Here is a 15,048-nt window from a genome sequence, read left to right on the forward strand (position 1 = left end):
GCCATTAACCAACTTAAGTAAAGAAAGAAACCCTAAAATAAAAACACGCATAAAGCCGCAGACCTTATTCATGTCTCGGGTAATAACGAGCTGTTGGTGGCTCCTCTTACCTCCAGCAGTAAAGCTCAGCGTGAACAAGCGGCAGCGTTAAAGCGCATAATAATCCTCCGTGTGGGGGTCGCCGGAGAGCGGGGGAGCCGGGGGCCGGTGCGTCCCGGTGGAGGAGATGAAGCAGGTCCGCGGGGCGGCAGTGGAACAACGAGCTGGAGGTCACAGCTTTCCGTCCGGGAACAGAACCACTGACTTGAGTTACAGTTGTTAGTGTTTCCCCGGACAACTCAATGGGGGGGGGGGGAGGAGTCAACCTGCGCCGGGACGGGAGCTGCTCGCGTGGGGGACGAAGTCCGAGTTTAACCCCGAGCTCCGGGAACTAACTTCCACTCCCACACGTCAACTTCTCTCCACTCGAAACACGCGCAGACACGGGAAACATGGCGAGAAGTGTTGGGGAAGTGTGGCTGTCTGGACTTGGACAAAGTATCGTGGCCACTCCTTGGTTTGAGGAAGAAGCTAGCAGAGTTTCACCGTCATCATCCTCTGTGAGGCTTTCACAATTAAAGAACTTTAAAAAAAAAAACACTGAAACGATTTTGTCGCCTATTGAGAGATCAGATCGTCGGTTTATATGAACACTGAATATTGCAATTGGATTGGTGTGCCAGTTAATATATAGCAGGAATATCATCTGATTCAGGCCTCGTATACCCAACAACATTCCGAGTGAAAACGAAAAGGTTCACGTTTACATGGCAACATTTTGAAAATGATATGAGTTTACACAAAAATGTCAGAAATGCTGAAAATGATGTAGTTATCATGTAGAAACCACTGGCAAAAATCATGGAATCACCAGTCTAGGTGGTTGTTCATTCAGTTGTTTAATTTTGTAGGGGGGGGAAAGCAGATTATGGGCATGCCACAAAACTAAAGTCATTTAAAATGGCAATTTTCTGGCTTTAAGAAACACTAAAAGAAATCAAGAAAAAAAATTGTGGTAGTCAATAACGATTGCTTTTTTAGACCAAGCAGAGGGAAAAAATTATGGAATCACTCAATTCTGAGGAAAAAAATATGGAATAAGGTATAAATATGGTTATAAAAAAACCCACTACAACAAACCACTAGTACTTTGTTGCACCACCTCTGGCTTTTATAACAGCTTGCAGTCTCTGAAGCATGGACTTAACAAGTGACAAACAGTACCCTTCATCAATCTGGCTCCAACTTTCTCTGATTACTGTTGCCAGATCAGCTTTGCAGGTTGGAGCCACGCCATCAACCATTTCTTCAATTTCCACCACAGATTTTCAATTGGATTGAGATCCGGACTATTTGCAGGCCATGACATTGACCTTACTGTATGTGTCTTTCTTCAAGGAAAGTTTTCACAGTTTTTGCTCTCTGGCAAGATGCGTTATCATCTTGCAAAATAGTGTCATCATCCCCAAACATCCTTTCAATTGATGAAATAAGAAAAGTGTCCAAACTGTCAATGTTCATTTATTAAAGATGTAATGACTGCCACCTCCCCGGTGCCTTTACCTGACATGCAGCCCCATATCATCAATGACTGTGGAAATTTGCATGTTTTCTTTATAAATCTCATTGGAACGGCACCAAACAAAAGTTCCAGTATCTTCACCTTGCCCAATGCAGATTCGCGATTCACCACTGAATATGACTTTCATCCACAGTCCACCATTGCTTTTCCGTAGCCCATTTTAACCTTGTTTTTTTTTTTCTGTTTAGGTGTGAATGATGGCTTTCGTTTAGCTTTTCTGGATGTAAATCCAATTTCTTTAAGCCGGTTTCTTACAGTTCGGTCTTACAGACGTTGACTCCAGTTTCCGCCCATTTGTTCCTCATTTATTTTTGCTGTGCATTTTCTGTTTTCAAGACATATTGTTTTAAGTTTTCTGTCTTGACGCTTTAATGTCTTCCTTGGTCTACCACTGTGCTTGCCTTTTACAACCTTCCCATGTTGTTTGTACTTGGTCCAGATTTTAGACAAAGCTGACGGTGAACGACCAACATCTTTTGCAACATTCCGTGATGACTGACCTTCTTTAAGAAGTTTGATAATCCTCTCCTTTGTTTCACCTGACATCTCTTGTGTTGGAGCCATGATTCATGTCAAACTACTTGGTGCAACAGTTCTCCAAAGTGTGAGCACTCCTATTTAAGTGTAGACTAATGAGCAGATTTAATCTGATGCAGGTGTTCTAAAAAAAAAAAAAAAAGATCTAAAAAAGCAATTAGTATTGACTACCACAATTTTTTTAGTGTTTCTTAAAGCCAGGACGTTGCCATTTTAAATGACTTTAGTTTTGTGGCATGTCTGTGATCTGCTTTTTTTCTACAAAATTAAACAACTGAATGAACATCCTCCAAGACGGGTGATTCCATCATTTTTGCCAGTGGTTGTAGAAGCCACTAGTGGGTGCTGTTGGTTGTTTTTGTAACGAAACCACTCACATATGCGTACTTAGTACACTGACATTCGTACAGACAGACGTTGAATTGTTATTATATCATTATTAACAACTATAAAACCACCAAATATGGACCGGGAGTCATGCCACTCCACAGTCCGCCATTGGTGTTACTGCGCATGTCCAGGAGAACCATTTACTATGGCTGTGGTGTGCATGCACAGTAGCAGCATATCAGAAAAATTGTGTTTTCTTTGGTTTACACAGTGGTGGAGCATTTTTTAAAAGTTAAACATTGGGAGCAGTTGTGTTTTCTAGTTCTTCCAAGCACAGTTGTCATGTCAACAAACACCCAAAATGCAACAAAAGTTTTCCTTTCTCACTTGAAAACATCATGTCATGTCAGTCAGTGGATCAATCCAATAATGATTTTACTGAACTTAGTATGATTTGCTCGCGTGATCCAACACATTTACCCTCAAGCCAACTATTGATTTGTCACTGAGACTAATTGAACTAATTGTGTTTGTTGAGAAACTGAAATACCAAAGAAGCATTTGCCTTGTATAAAGTCTGATCAGGACTCTGATCGGATCCTAAAACAGGTTACACCACTTCCATCTGATCGCAATGTGTTTATCCTGAGATTATCACAGTTTTTGTGTAACTCCAATGAATAAACATGCTGCAAAAACTTTGTCGTATTAAAACAGCGGTTGTAAAAGTGTAACGGAGAAATCAAAATGATAAAATAAGCTTTATTGCATCACCGTGAGCGAGTTTCAGGTGCAGACTCAGATCTGCCTCTTGCAAGAATGAGAAAAGTTATAATTTTTTATTGCTTAATATATTTAGAATCATCAATGAACACCATATGTATGTATTTGGACTGTGGGAGGAAACCAGATTACCCAGAGAAAACCTGCGCACACACAGGAAGAACATGCAAACTCTGCCCAGGCAGCCCTTAAACTGCTAACATTCTTGCAATGCAGGTAGAGTGGTAACCAGCACACCTTTGTGTGGCCACAAATGCCTCATTTTGTAAATGTTGTTACAACTCAGCCTCCATGCAAGTATTATGCAGGCATGACATGATCTAAGAAATGAGCTTGAGAGGATCTGCAATGCGAATGTGAGTGTGTCTTTGTTTGGTGCTGGACTGACAACCTGTCCAGGATTTGGGATTGGCTCCAGCACCCTCTGACCGTGCACAGGATAAAGTGGAATAGAAGATGGATGGATTCATTCATTAGTGAATATGCAGCAGTAAAACCGACTAAAGTGAGATGTAAACATGAAGGTAGAACGTTGTTATTTGTGAGCATCATTTCTATGAAGTTGCATTTTGAAACGTCACAATATCTACAGTTATTGTAGACTAAATGTGCATTAGTGTTGTCATGTGACTGAAGTATGGAGACAATTCCTAGTGGCGGTGTGAAGTACAACACTCACAAAACTTTTGTTTTATTTTGAAGGCAGTGTCATGCGCTGAAGAGGGGAAAACCTTTGTCACAAACTTCTGCATAAAACAGATATGTGAAAGTACTGTAACTGATGAAGAGGAAATGAAATGGAAATAAACTGTTAACCCTTTGGTCATGCTTTCCGGTAAGAAACTCCTCATGAAAATAAAGCTCATTTCACTGGTTTACTTTATTCTGCAAAGTCACATTTTTACATGTAGATTTGTGTTGCATCTCAATGACAATGAAGGCATTTGATTGAGATTTGATCTGATTTCACTGTTTTGTAGTGTTTTGTAGTGTTCAGATCACATCAAATTGAACATTTTTTCACTTTTTCTTATTTCTTTGTTGAGAACATCAATCAAGTCCAGCAAATAGCATCTAAGAAAATAACATTCTTGACATTATCCATTTCGAAGCAGATCCATTCACCCGTGGTCCTGTCTGGAAGGTGAAAGCTGCTGCCCATGTTGTTCACTTTCATTTGTACCCTCTGTGAACCACCCCGCCCTTCACGGGCAGCTCAGACTCACTGTGGCATGCCATTGGTCGTGGCTACCCAGCAGTTACCAGCAGCTGTGCATATTTCCCCTCCTGTGGGACTGATAACTGTTCAAAGATCAACGATAAATCATGCGTTGTAGCAACTCAGCCCTCTGTGTTTGGATGACTGTCATGTGCAACACTAAACAAGTTGCAGGCCGATCAGTGCTCACTGGCTCTCTTATGTGTTTTATTTTTGTCATGCTGGGACTGCATGATGAGCCAGTCCGTGTCTTTCAGTGATCATCGATGGAAACTGTAACCACCTATCTTTAAAGCATGAATCACAAATACTTGTGTCCAGCCCTTTGTAATGCACGCTATAATCAGAGTTGCTCGCTTTCTCGTCGTGACTGCACACACCTTGAAAACAGAAGAGACCATGGAACTAAAGAAACTCTCTCGTGGTCCAAACTGCCCTCTGCTGGCCCTGACAGCCTTGTGCAGTAATCTCCCCGAGGAGGGACACATTTTGTTCTCTGTGGAGGTCAGGGAATAAAATATACAGGAAAAATAAGAGGCTCAGAAATGACAAAAGGGCATTAAACACTTCAGAAAAGAAACCCTCAACTTAGTGGCAGCCTGCAAAGTCAACACCTTGGGTGTTTCATGTCTACACTGTTATAGAATTTTGAAATGACTGTACCTTTCAGTATTTAATCCATGCATTATGATATGTGAGGGAAATTGATCCTTAATTCTCAAGCCGGTGATAGAAATGTATGTTGTTTATGCCGCCCATTATTTTCCTTCAGGCATCAACAAGATTAATTAGAGCCTGTAAATCCCGTCACATATTGAAAGTGGTTAATTGGTATGGCATGTATTTTAAAATCAACCCTCAGTGCAGCCTTTCTTTGGGGATTTTTTGACTGACATGAATTGAATGGAGCTTCTTTTTTTTTTAGACAGAAGAAAAAAATCCCTGTGCCTTGCCAGCAAGTGAGCCCACACTTCTGGATGAAATCACAGTCATTAATGTCACAGTGAAACCCCAGGGTGGGAAGAGTAGAATTGTGACGTCTGTGCAGAGGGGGAAAAAAAAAATCTACCTCGCTGTTGTGTTTTGATAACTTTAGGGGCCAGCCAGGAGTCAAGATAGTAGCCTGGTCACTTGAAAGAACAGACTGACCTATCAGAGTCACAGTAATACCTCTAAGTATTGATTTCCAGCTCACAATATGCCTCTTTGAGACACTTCATTCTCAGAATCTGTTGCGGATCACAGCAGTGATTTAGTCACGGTAAATCACACTCCTCTTCTGTCCTTTTAAAATACATGTCTGTTTCCAGCATGAGACAATGTCAAGATGATGCCTGCAATTTTCAAGAATCGTACCTTTGACTGCGGTACAAATAACACAGAGGTATAAAACGCAGAGGTCTTTAGCACTCATCGTGATGACGTCATACTGTAGAAAGTGGAGCATTAACATCAAAGGTGGAAGTCTAATAGATTTTAAGGAGTTCGGTGTTTTGGATTTCATGGGACAGTGGTTGGGTGTACTTAGTCTTTCGTGTGGCTTATTTTTCTTCATTCAAAATATGACATGAAATTAAAAAAAATCCTCTCAAACTCAAAATCCATTTTATGTGGTATTTGGTCGCCAATTCTCTTTATTAAAAGGTACCCTGTCATGAAGATATCATTGCGAGACTTGGGTGTACTTACTTTTGCACACATAAAAAAAACTTGAAGTAAGAAAATGTTGACAATATTTCACGCTAAACCTGAGATAAAAGTGTTGCAGGGATTTTCACGGGCTCTCTTGGCATTACAGACACAAAGACATACTATACAACGATCTGTATTACTGTCTTTAAAGCCCCCCGTCAAACAAGCTGCTATCATGGCACCTCATCAAACACATGTACACCGTGTCACAATCACACCAGGTGTACTCTTTCCATCACTGTATGTGAAATTGAACTGCAGAAAAGTTGTTTTGGAGGCCCAGCGGGCATCTTTCGCCTCTCTCCTCCACCTGTAACCAGCTGAGGTTTTAGATAAATGGCAGGTGGTATTGAAAAGGGTCCCCATTCAGCGCCACGCTGAGCTGCACTTAGACACATTATTGCAGTCTGGAGGAGGAATGGAGGGACGCGGGGGGAATGATGAAGCAGGGTGGCCCGCAGACTGCAAGAACATAAGCTGGACGGGGTAACAAGCATGACACAAAGAAGTACATAGCTGCCTTTGTGAGGTGATAAAAGGAGGTTTTGTGGGGTTGGAGGACTTGGATAGGAGAGGATGGAAGAGATAGCGCTGAAAAGAGGAGGGAAAAAAATACCCACGGCCAGAGTAAACACTTGGACAGAAAGACAAAAACCCGCTAGTTGCAAGAGGAGGGAGGAGGTGGGAGAGAGGGGAGTGAGAGGCATATCATTTGGCTGAAGTGCCTTCTGAATACGGTCTCATAGTTCAGAGGCAGACCTCTTCAGCTCAGCTGCGCCGTCTACACGTCTTCTCGCTCTTCCCGAGCGGTAGGGATTTTGTTGTTTTTCTTCAACTTAAGCTGAATGTCTGCAGTCTAAGCAGCGAAAGGGAAAAATACTTCAAAGTAGTTCAATAACCAAATCATATGGAGCAGGTGTGTCAGACATGCAGCCCGCGGGCCAGTTTCTGCCCACAAGACAGCTCAATGCAGACCGTGGGATAACAGGAGAAAGTGTAAAAATAAGTGACCACGGTTCCCAATCTGTCCACTAGGGACAGATCTGTATCTGTGTAAGGAAGAGTAGAGTCATCGCGCAAAATCGAGATCCAAAATTGAACACATAAAAGTTCATTACCAAGCTTGTATCCAAGATGTTGCCACTCTTTATTGTGCATAATAAACTCCTTAATTATAGGAAAGGAGATGTTTTTTTCAGCCAAACTCAGTTTAGCAGCTCTCCAGGGGGTTTCTAAATGTTCCATGGGTTTACTTGTGGTGTGATAGTGATGATGCAGTGGTTAACACCACTGCTTAAGAAACTTCTGACTTTGAAAGTGCTTACTAACTGAGACGTTTCAGTGTCAGGACTTGGCCTGGATGGTTGTTTGTGCAGTAGTACCGGCAACCTGTCCCAACAGTCCTCAGCCTCATGCTAATTTCAGTTGGGACAGGTCATCTGATTGAAAAATACCTCATGCAGAGCGATGCACCTGCAGATTGAGATTGCAAACATTACATGAAAAGTGTACAAAATTGGGAGCAAGATGGGAGCGTTGCAGTTCCAATTTTTGCATACCAGACCCAGGCCTAGATCATATCTGGTACCAAATCGGACACTTATCTGAGGCCTTTCAATGCGACCGCCATCTGAACAGTCGAGTCACATGTCATTGACGCAAGGCGGAGAACAGTGTCTTGTCTTGATAGTCACGAGGAGAGATGTTGACAGATGCATTCAGACATCTTCCTTGACATCCTGAAGTTGTGGCTGAAACTCTGTCAGTGAATCTCCTGGTGTCACAATCCCACCACTCCTGGCTCCGACTCAACATCCACTCGTCTTTCTGTACGGAGGTAGCAGTCGATACGTTGATCTGTGTAGCATCCATAATTGCTTCCGCAAACAGTCATCTTGGTAATTTTTGGGGTTTTAAATAAAAACAATTTATTAATTATTTCAAATATATAATCTGTTTTAAAAAAAGTCGTCATGATCTGTCACATTCATCCATTCACACATTCACAATAACAACCGCTGTGTAAGGTCCTCATTCACACACCATTAGGAACAACTTGGGGTTCAGTGTCTTGCACAAGGACTCTGGCACTTGGACAGAGAGAGATCGGGGATCGAAGCCAACACTTTGTACCAACTGAGCCACAACCACCCACTTGTAATGGATGACACCCTGGTGAAGGATCTGGAGGGTTTTAATAGGTTTCCTTAGTCATTATCCAAAATATACTGTGAATCAGTTTGCAATTAAAATATAAATATCCATCTACATTGGCTCAGTGGGGCCGTGGTGTAGTGGTTTGAACTGTTACATTAACGCGATGTGCCTGGATTAGTAATTCTGTTTCTCTCACATCCCCTGTAAATTGGCTGTAGGTGTGAATGTGTGTGCTTGTTTGTTTCTCTGTGTTTTATCCTGTGATGGACTGTAAATTACCCAATCCCCCCTCCAACCCCGAAGCTGGATAAAAACGATAAATAAGATGGATGGATGTGTATATGTGAGATTTACCCGGGAGCTCTGGTGTTATTCTTCTCTCTTTGAATTTGATTTCATCGTAACGGTATATATCGTCGCCTGAAGAGTTTTTCTAGTTCACTGTTCATAAAAAGTACACATTTCAAAACTAAAGTGAGTGGATTGAATAATTTTTTTTTTTGAAGTTGCTCAACATGATGAACAACATGAAATATTTAAAACCAATGGCTGTAGTGTAACAGTGGCTATCCAATGATGATTTTATCAAGAAGCCTATTTAAAGCTGGGGAGTTTTTTTGTTATTACCACCGCAAGTTCAACGTTCTGTGATGTGGGATTGCGGGCAGTATGTTTTATAATACAGAAGTTTCTGAAAATGTTTTTTTTACCTAGTTTATGAAAAAAAAAACTTAGAAACCAATAGAAACATCCCAAAGCCTGGACTAAAACTGGGAAAATTATTGTTAGGCAACACTGCTAACTTTTCACACGCTTGAATTTCATGAATGCGCCATTTTAATGATCTGCTTAAAAAGCCTGATGATAAGCCACTCAATACTATTGAACGTGTTAAAGCAGAGACCATCCAGGATTGTGACCCTCCAGCATCAGGAGTGACCACCTCTGGTGCAGAGCACTATTGTGCTTTGAAGGTTTTTTTTTGTCTTTTTCTAAATCATTGTTACTGTGGAATTGCTGACATATGTTCAGCATAAAAACTTCTGACACCCCTGAGATCAAAAAGTCTCTAAAAGCTTCCTCTGGGCTGAAGCTGCCGGCTTTCTTGACATTGCAGTTCACTCAACTGCCACCCACCATTTGTTTTAGCCGAGTTTGATACTTGCAAGGTGTACAGGTACCAACTCCGAGGATATTTCATACCAGTTCCCTGCGAAATGTCAAACTTTAAATTGACTCTGGATGTGTGATGTTCTTTCTGTCGGGTGCTCTCTTTCTTCACCTCGGCGTGTTAAAACGTCTCGGAGCATCAAAATGTGGCTCAGAATTATCATGATGCTGTCTGGTCTAATTGCGCGGATAACAACAAAGCAGTCATGCAGTTGTCATTTAGGATACTCGACGAGGTGACAGCACACTGTTTTTTTCATTCTCAGGTGTCTAGAAATGCCACGAAAATACCAAAACAACAACGTGAGCTTGTGTTTGGCTTTTACTGCTGGGGTCAGTAAAAGGTTGCCATACAAGTTCCCCCTGACACAAATCAATGGTGTGGGTTTTTTTTTTTATATGTAATAAAAATTTCTGAATAATTTCAATCCCAGACGTGCCCACAAGATGTCAGTCTGCAGTGTGGCAGGTCAGTAAGTCCAGTTGATCCCATCAGCTGGGATTTACTGTCTTTGTGGAGTCTGAACACACCATGGTACAAATCACTGTCACACACACTCACTCTGTAAGTGTTTGTGTGTGTGTGTGCGTGTGTGTGTGTGTGTGTGTGTGTGTGTGTGTGTGTGTGTGTGTGTGTGTGTGTGTGTGTGTGTGTGTGTGTGTGTGTGTGTGTGTGTGTGTGTGTGTTGCAAATCATCCTGCAAGTTAATACAACAGCCTCAAAGACCTCTCAGACCTAAGAAGTGTGTTTGAGTAACTCCCACTGTGCTAAAGCTGTGATTAAATTAATCTGCCCACTTGGTTGTTTGCCTCTTCTCGCCTGTCTTTAGATCAAAGTTTACCGACCTCCATGTTTTTTTTTGGTTTTAAATACAAACTATCTGTGCTGATTTGCGCCCCTGCATGCAATCCTGGAAGCACGCCAAGAGGCCCGACCAGGTGACTTAAGCCAAGCTGACGCGTCCAACCAGAGGAGAGGGATTTGGGGAGGTCGGACCCACGCCGCCTCCCACTCACCTCCACATCCCACCTCCATTCACTAAAGCCCAGCAGATTAACTCCCTCAGATCTCTCCTCTTTAATTAGGAGCGAGCAGGAGGCGTGAAGGCTCCATGCTAATAACTCAGAGGAAGCACGGTTGGGGAAATAAACAGAGACTTATTTTTCATCTGAATACTTTTATGAAAAGGCATCAGTCTAGCAAAATAAAAAATAAAAAAGAGCTGCACTTCATAAAACAGCATTTAATCAGCACAGGAGCAAAAAACAAAACAAAACATGTTTTTCTTTTTTTAATCTACAACAGCCACTCCAGAGAAGTTCAGATGTTGTGCATATCAAGTAAATCAAATCTCTAATTAAAAACAGGGAGAACTAACTAATGCTGAGAATCCAAATGTGTTTTGCATTAAATTTGCATGCTCTCCCTATGTGCATTATCTTTATTGTTATTTTTGTCGGAACTGCACTCTGGTTGCTCTTTATAACTAATGCCAACAGTGAAAACTTTTCACATGTTGCACTGACCCTTTCTGCCACTTCTTAGTTCATTCGGTCAGAAACAAGGCATCTTGACATTTGAAGCCTGTAATTTGACATCAGCCTCACTGTCTCCCTGAAACCCTCTATTCCTGATGCTGATTTGCTTGCGCAATGCAAGCCCCTCACTATGTATGTAGCTTCCTTTTCTGTTTTAGTGTATTTGGCTTGAATTTCAATGAATTGTGTCTCTTTGAAAGAGGGGAAATAAAAGTGTAATAGGTCCATTTTTAACAACCAAACACTGACTTGATAAGAGTGAGAGGGCAAATGAAGCACAACAAAAGTTACAGGAGGCTCTAGCCTTTAGATGATGTGAAACATCCTCACTTAAAGATGTAACAATGACTCCATTAAGGCGCAGTCAGTGGAGGGAGGAAAAAAACCAGCACAAAACTATATAGCAGTAATTGTACCAGCAGGGTTTTGTTGGCTATATTCTTCTCTGCCTTGTTATCTTAAAGTTATTTTGCGCCCACATAAGGAAGCTGAGGCACTTAACAAAAGGAAACAGCAGAACTGAAAAGAGCTGACACTTGAGTAGGTGATGTAGAAACCCCGAGGGGCTTATAAATAATATTTCAGATAGATTCGACTGAAAACAAACAGCTGCAGACGTCAACTGTTCATGTTTGGCAAGAAGGGGAGAGAGCAGAGAATTACTCCACCCAAGTTAACATAAAACTGTTTTTATTTTGCACTTATTTGCATTTGATTGACTGTACAAAAAAAAAAAAAGCCCCTTTAAGCTCAGCAGCTATAATTGGAAAGATGTCAGGGGTCAGGGGAAACAAACATTTCTAAGATCCTGCAGGAAAATAATAAAATAACTGTTGCAGACATTCTGAGTCTGAGTTAGAGGAGGACTGAAGCAGATGCAGGTTTATCAGTGGTTTTCTGGAATCCTCTCCTTCCTCTTGAGGTGGGCCTGCAGCATTCACCACCAATGGTAATCCCACTGTGTTTGTCAGAGAACACAACTCTGCAAATGGAGGACGGACGGCTAACACACTTTTAGTTGCAAAATCAGGGTCAAAATTGCTCCAACCGTGCAACTTTGACCCTGATACCATCAACATCCACAGGAGGCCGGGTCTGAACATTGGGCTGCAAAACCAGATTATTTGACTGCACGGGCACAAAAATGCAACGATGGCGTAATGATGAACCGCGGCGTGCGATTGGCCCGCAGAGTCCCTTCATGGACGGGTAGAGACAGTTGCAGGCGGGGCTAAAAGAAGGGTAAAGGGAGACTGGTGAAGACAGGGAGTATGAGGGCTAAATTTAGCCAATGGCTCTGCTGGGGTGGAGCTAATCCTCTTTGCACTCGAATTATCTGGCCTTCGGATTAGAGAGCTTTGCCTCTATGCAAGACATCTACTCTCTATAATGATGTCCCATAGCAGACGGTACCATGTCCTCAGGCGAGGGGGGGTGGGGAGTCGGCACACTGACTGCTGCTGCCATGAATGAAGTGTTTGTGGTGAAGACTGAGTCGATTGTCCTGTTAATAAACACATTTTGCTGCACATGGTTGATTTAAATGGCCGAACTTAAAAAGAAGTGACCGAAGTTACAGTAGTAGTCTGGACATCAGCAGTCTCCCCAGGAGTGTTCATACTGGCTTCTAATTATTAGGCATGTTTGAGAACAGTTATAGATGCTACAAGACTCAAATAGTTTCTATTTTACTTCTATACAACCCTGTGTTACTTCATCAGAAGTGTTGAGCTGCATTCATTAACTGTATTTTCCTTTTCATAGTGTGTTCTCATTCAAGCATTAAACACGCACACTCTTTGCAGAGACTTGGGCCGACATGTTTCCTAAGCAGCCGATAGATCCAACTTTAGGTGAGAGGTCACAAATCTGCAGGGGAGGATGCAAATAAGGAGCCATTGCACTTATAAATGTATGCATTCGGAGCACTTCACTGTGGAGCAGTGCTGAGAAAGTATGGAAAAATCAGAGCACTTCTACAGTCAGTATCATAGCACTAAATATTGTCCATTAATCAATCCAGCTTCTATTTATACCACTCACGGTGGGAGCGGGGCTGGCAGTTAACAATGGGTGAAAGGTGGAGTACATTCTGAACAGGCCACCAGTGCATCAAAACACAGAGAGGCAATTTACAGAAACCAAACATGTTTGTTTTGGGACGGCATTTAGAAAATAGCCGTATCTGTAAGAAATGCACAGAGAGAACATGCAAACTCCACACATCAAGACTGGAATCAACACGGACCTATCCTCACAATGCTACTAACCTCATATTGAAACCAATTACGGTCTTTTTAAGCTCTTTTTTTTTTTTTCCATTCTCTGAACCTCTAATGGCGGAACTTTCAATGATTCAACTTTCAATAATGTCTCATGGACCTTTATTTCACCTTTTTATTTCCCCTGCGCCTGCCCACTTTCTCCAGATGTTGCATGAATGTTGACAGCATGTCAACATGTGATCATCTATTTTTTAAGAGATACCGTATTGATACAACTGGGGTACTAATTTCCTTTGCATTTAACCTTTTCTGAATCATTGTTAAACTTAAACAGATACCAGGAGCAGTGACCCAGTGTCAGGTCTTGTACAGCGTCACGGTTTATCTAATATACAAGTTGTGTTTCTGAATCACTGCCATGAAACTTTAAACAAGTATAATTTATGCTGATTTTCACTTAATACGTTGAATCTTATTTTAAAATGCCTGACAGTGTCCCTCCTAACTCTCCTAACATGTGGCCTTTCAGAAGTCGAGTTGATACTAACAGAATTTAATTTCTTTAGATTTCTTGGGAAAAATCAAACCTTAAAGAAATTCAATTTGTTCCAACGTAATGTTCAGTGCACAGCAGAAACTCTGGAGATTTAACGTCTTGCTGGAGAAAATATGGATGTATCAAACTTCCCACTTTCACATTACCGGCGGATTGCATGAAAGCTCCCAGTAAAAACAAACTGCATAAGGACATTTTGGCCCTGTGAGACTGCAGATGGGTCCGGGCGAAGGTCTCCTGAGGCCTCGCTGATACATCTATATATAATAATGCTTTTTTTTTTTTTTTATTATTATTGTATAATATACCATCATGGGGGAAAAGCCTGGCATGAATCCACCACACCAGCCAACCATAACTGCTGTCCTCTCCGCAGCACTGGACCTCGCCTCCATCACAGTCCGTATATTTTCTGTATGCGGACCGCAGGAATGATGTGTGGTGTGAGGAGAGCTATGATTATCCATCTCCTGCACTAGGTGCCACTCAGACACATCCATAATCACCTCCGCGCTCATCCACACCCAAAGAAATAAAAACCAGCAGCCCTTCCTTCCTGCTCTGGGGGATGAAGAATATTTCAGCTATATTTTTTTTATTTTTTATTTTTTATTTTGGGGCTGATATGCTTATCCCAAGCGAGTGGCGATGGATGGACGAGCAGCCACCGTGGCGAGCCAATGTCTCACTCAGGGCCGCTCTGGCATGCAGTGATTGCAGCGGTGCAACCCTCTACTTATGGGACAAAGAGCCGGGGCAAACCCACAGCCAGCCCCTAATCCAGGTCTGGTACTGAAAACTGTGTTTGGATTGAATCTGAAATATGAGCGCTCACTCTTTTTTTTTTTTCTTGCACAACTCTGAAAGCTATGTTTCCATGACAACAAGCATCTACTCTACTGAAGTGTCCTTGAGCCAAAAAAAAAAAAAAAAGAAGAAGAACAAAAACAAATAAAATAGAGAATCTGAGTCTCGGTGGGGCTGCTGTTCTGGCAGCTGATAATAACCTCTGAACTCTTTGTGGAAGATTGTTTATAGAGATCATCAAAATGAGAAAGAAAAAAAAAGAAAAAAAACAAAACCCTTCCCACAGAGTTGAGTGCAGGAGTTTGCAGTCAGTGCCAGTGCAGCCTGTTGCTGCTTCAACCCACAGGACTGTACCATCACCCGAGGAGAGGAGGAGGAGGAGGAGGAGGAGGAGGAGGAGGAGGTGGTGTGT

At 42.0% G+C, this 15,048-nt stretch overlaps 1 protein-coding gene across 2 annotated transcripts in view; it reads right to left on the reverse strand.

Annotated features, from left to right (window-relative positions):
* The window catches only part of akap13 (A-kinase anchoring protein 13), a 145,107-nt gene extending 144,767 nt beyond the window's left edge, over positions 1–340 (reverse strand). Inside the window, exon 1 of one of the 2 annotated variants that reach the window (XM_080493347.1) lies at positions 111–340. The gene's annotated coding sequence lies outside the window, so the exon portion shown is untranslated. The remainder of the gene's footprint in view (positions 1–110) is intronic. The other variant, XM_080493346.1, reaches the window with a different exon arrangement.
* Positions 341–15,048: the final 14,708 nt, after the last annotated feature.

The sequence above is a fragment of the Lipophrys pholis genome, assembly GCF_963383615.2.
Source record: "Lipophrys pholis genome assembly, chromosome: 2".
Classification (NCBI taxonomy): Eukaryota; Metazoa; Chordata; class Actinopteri; order Blenniiformes; family Blenniidae; genus Lipophrys; species Lipophrys pholis.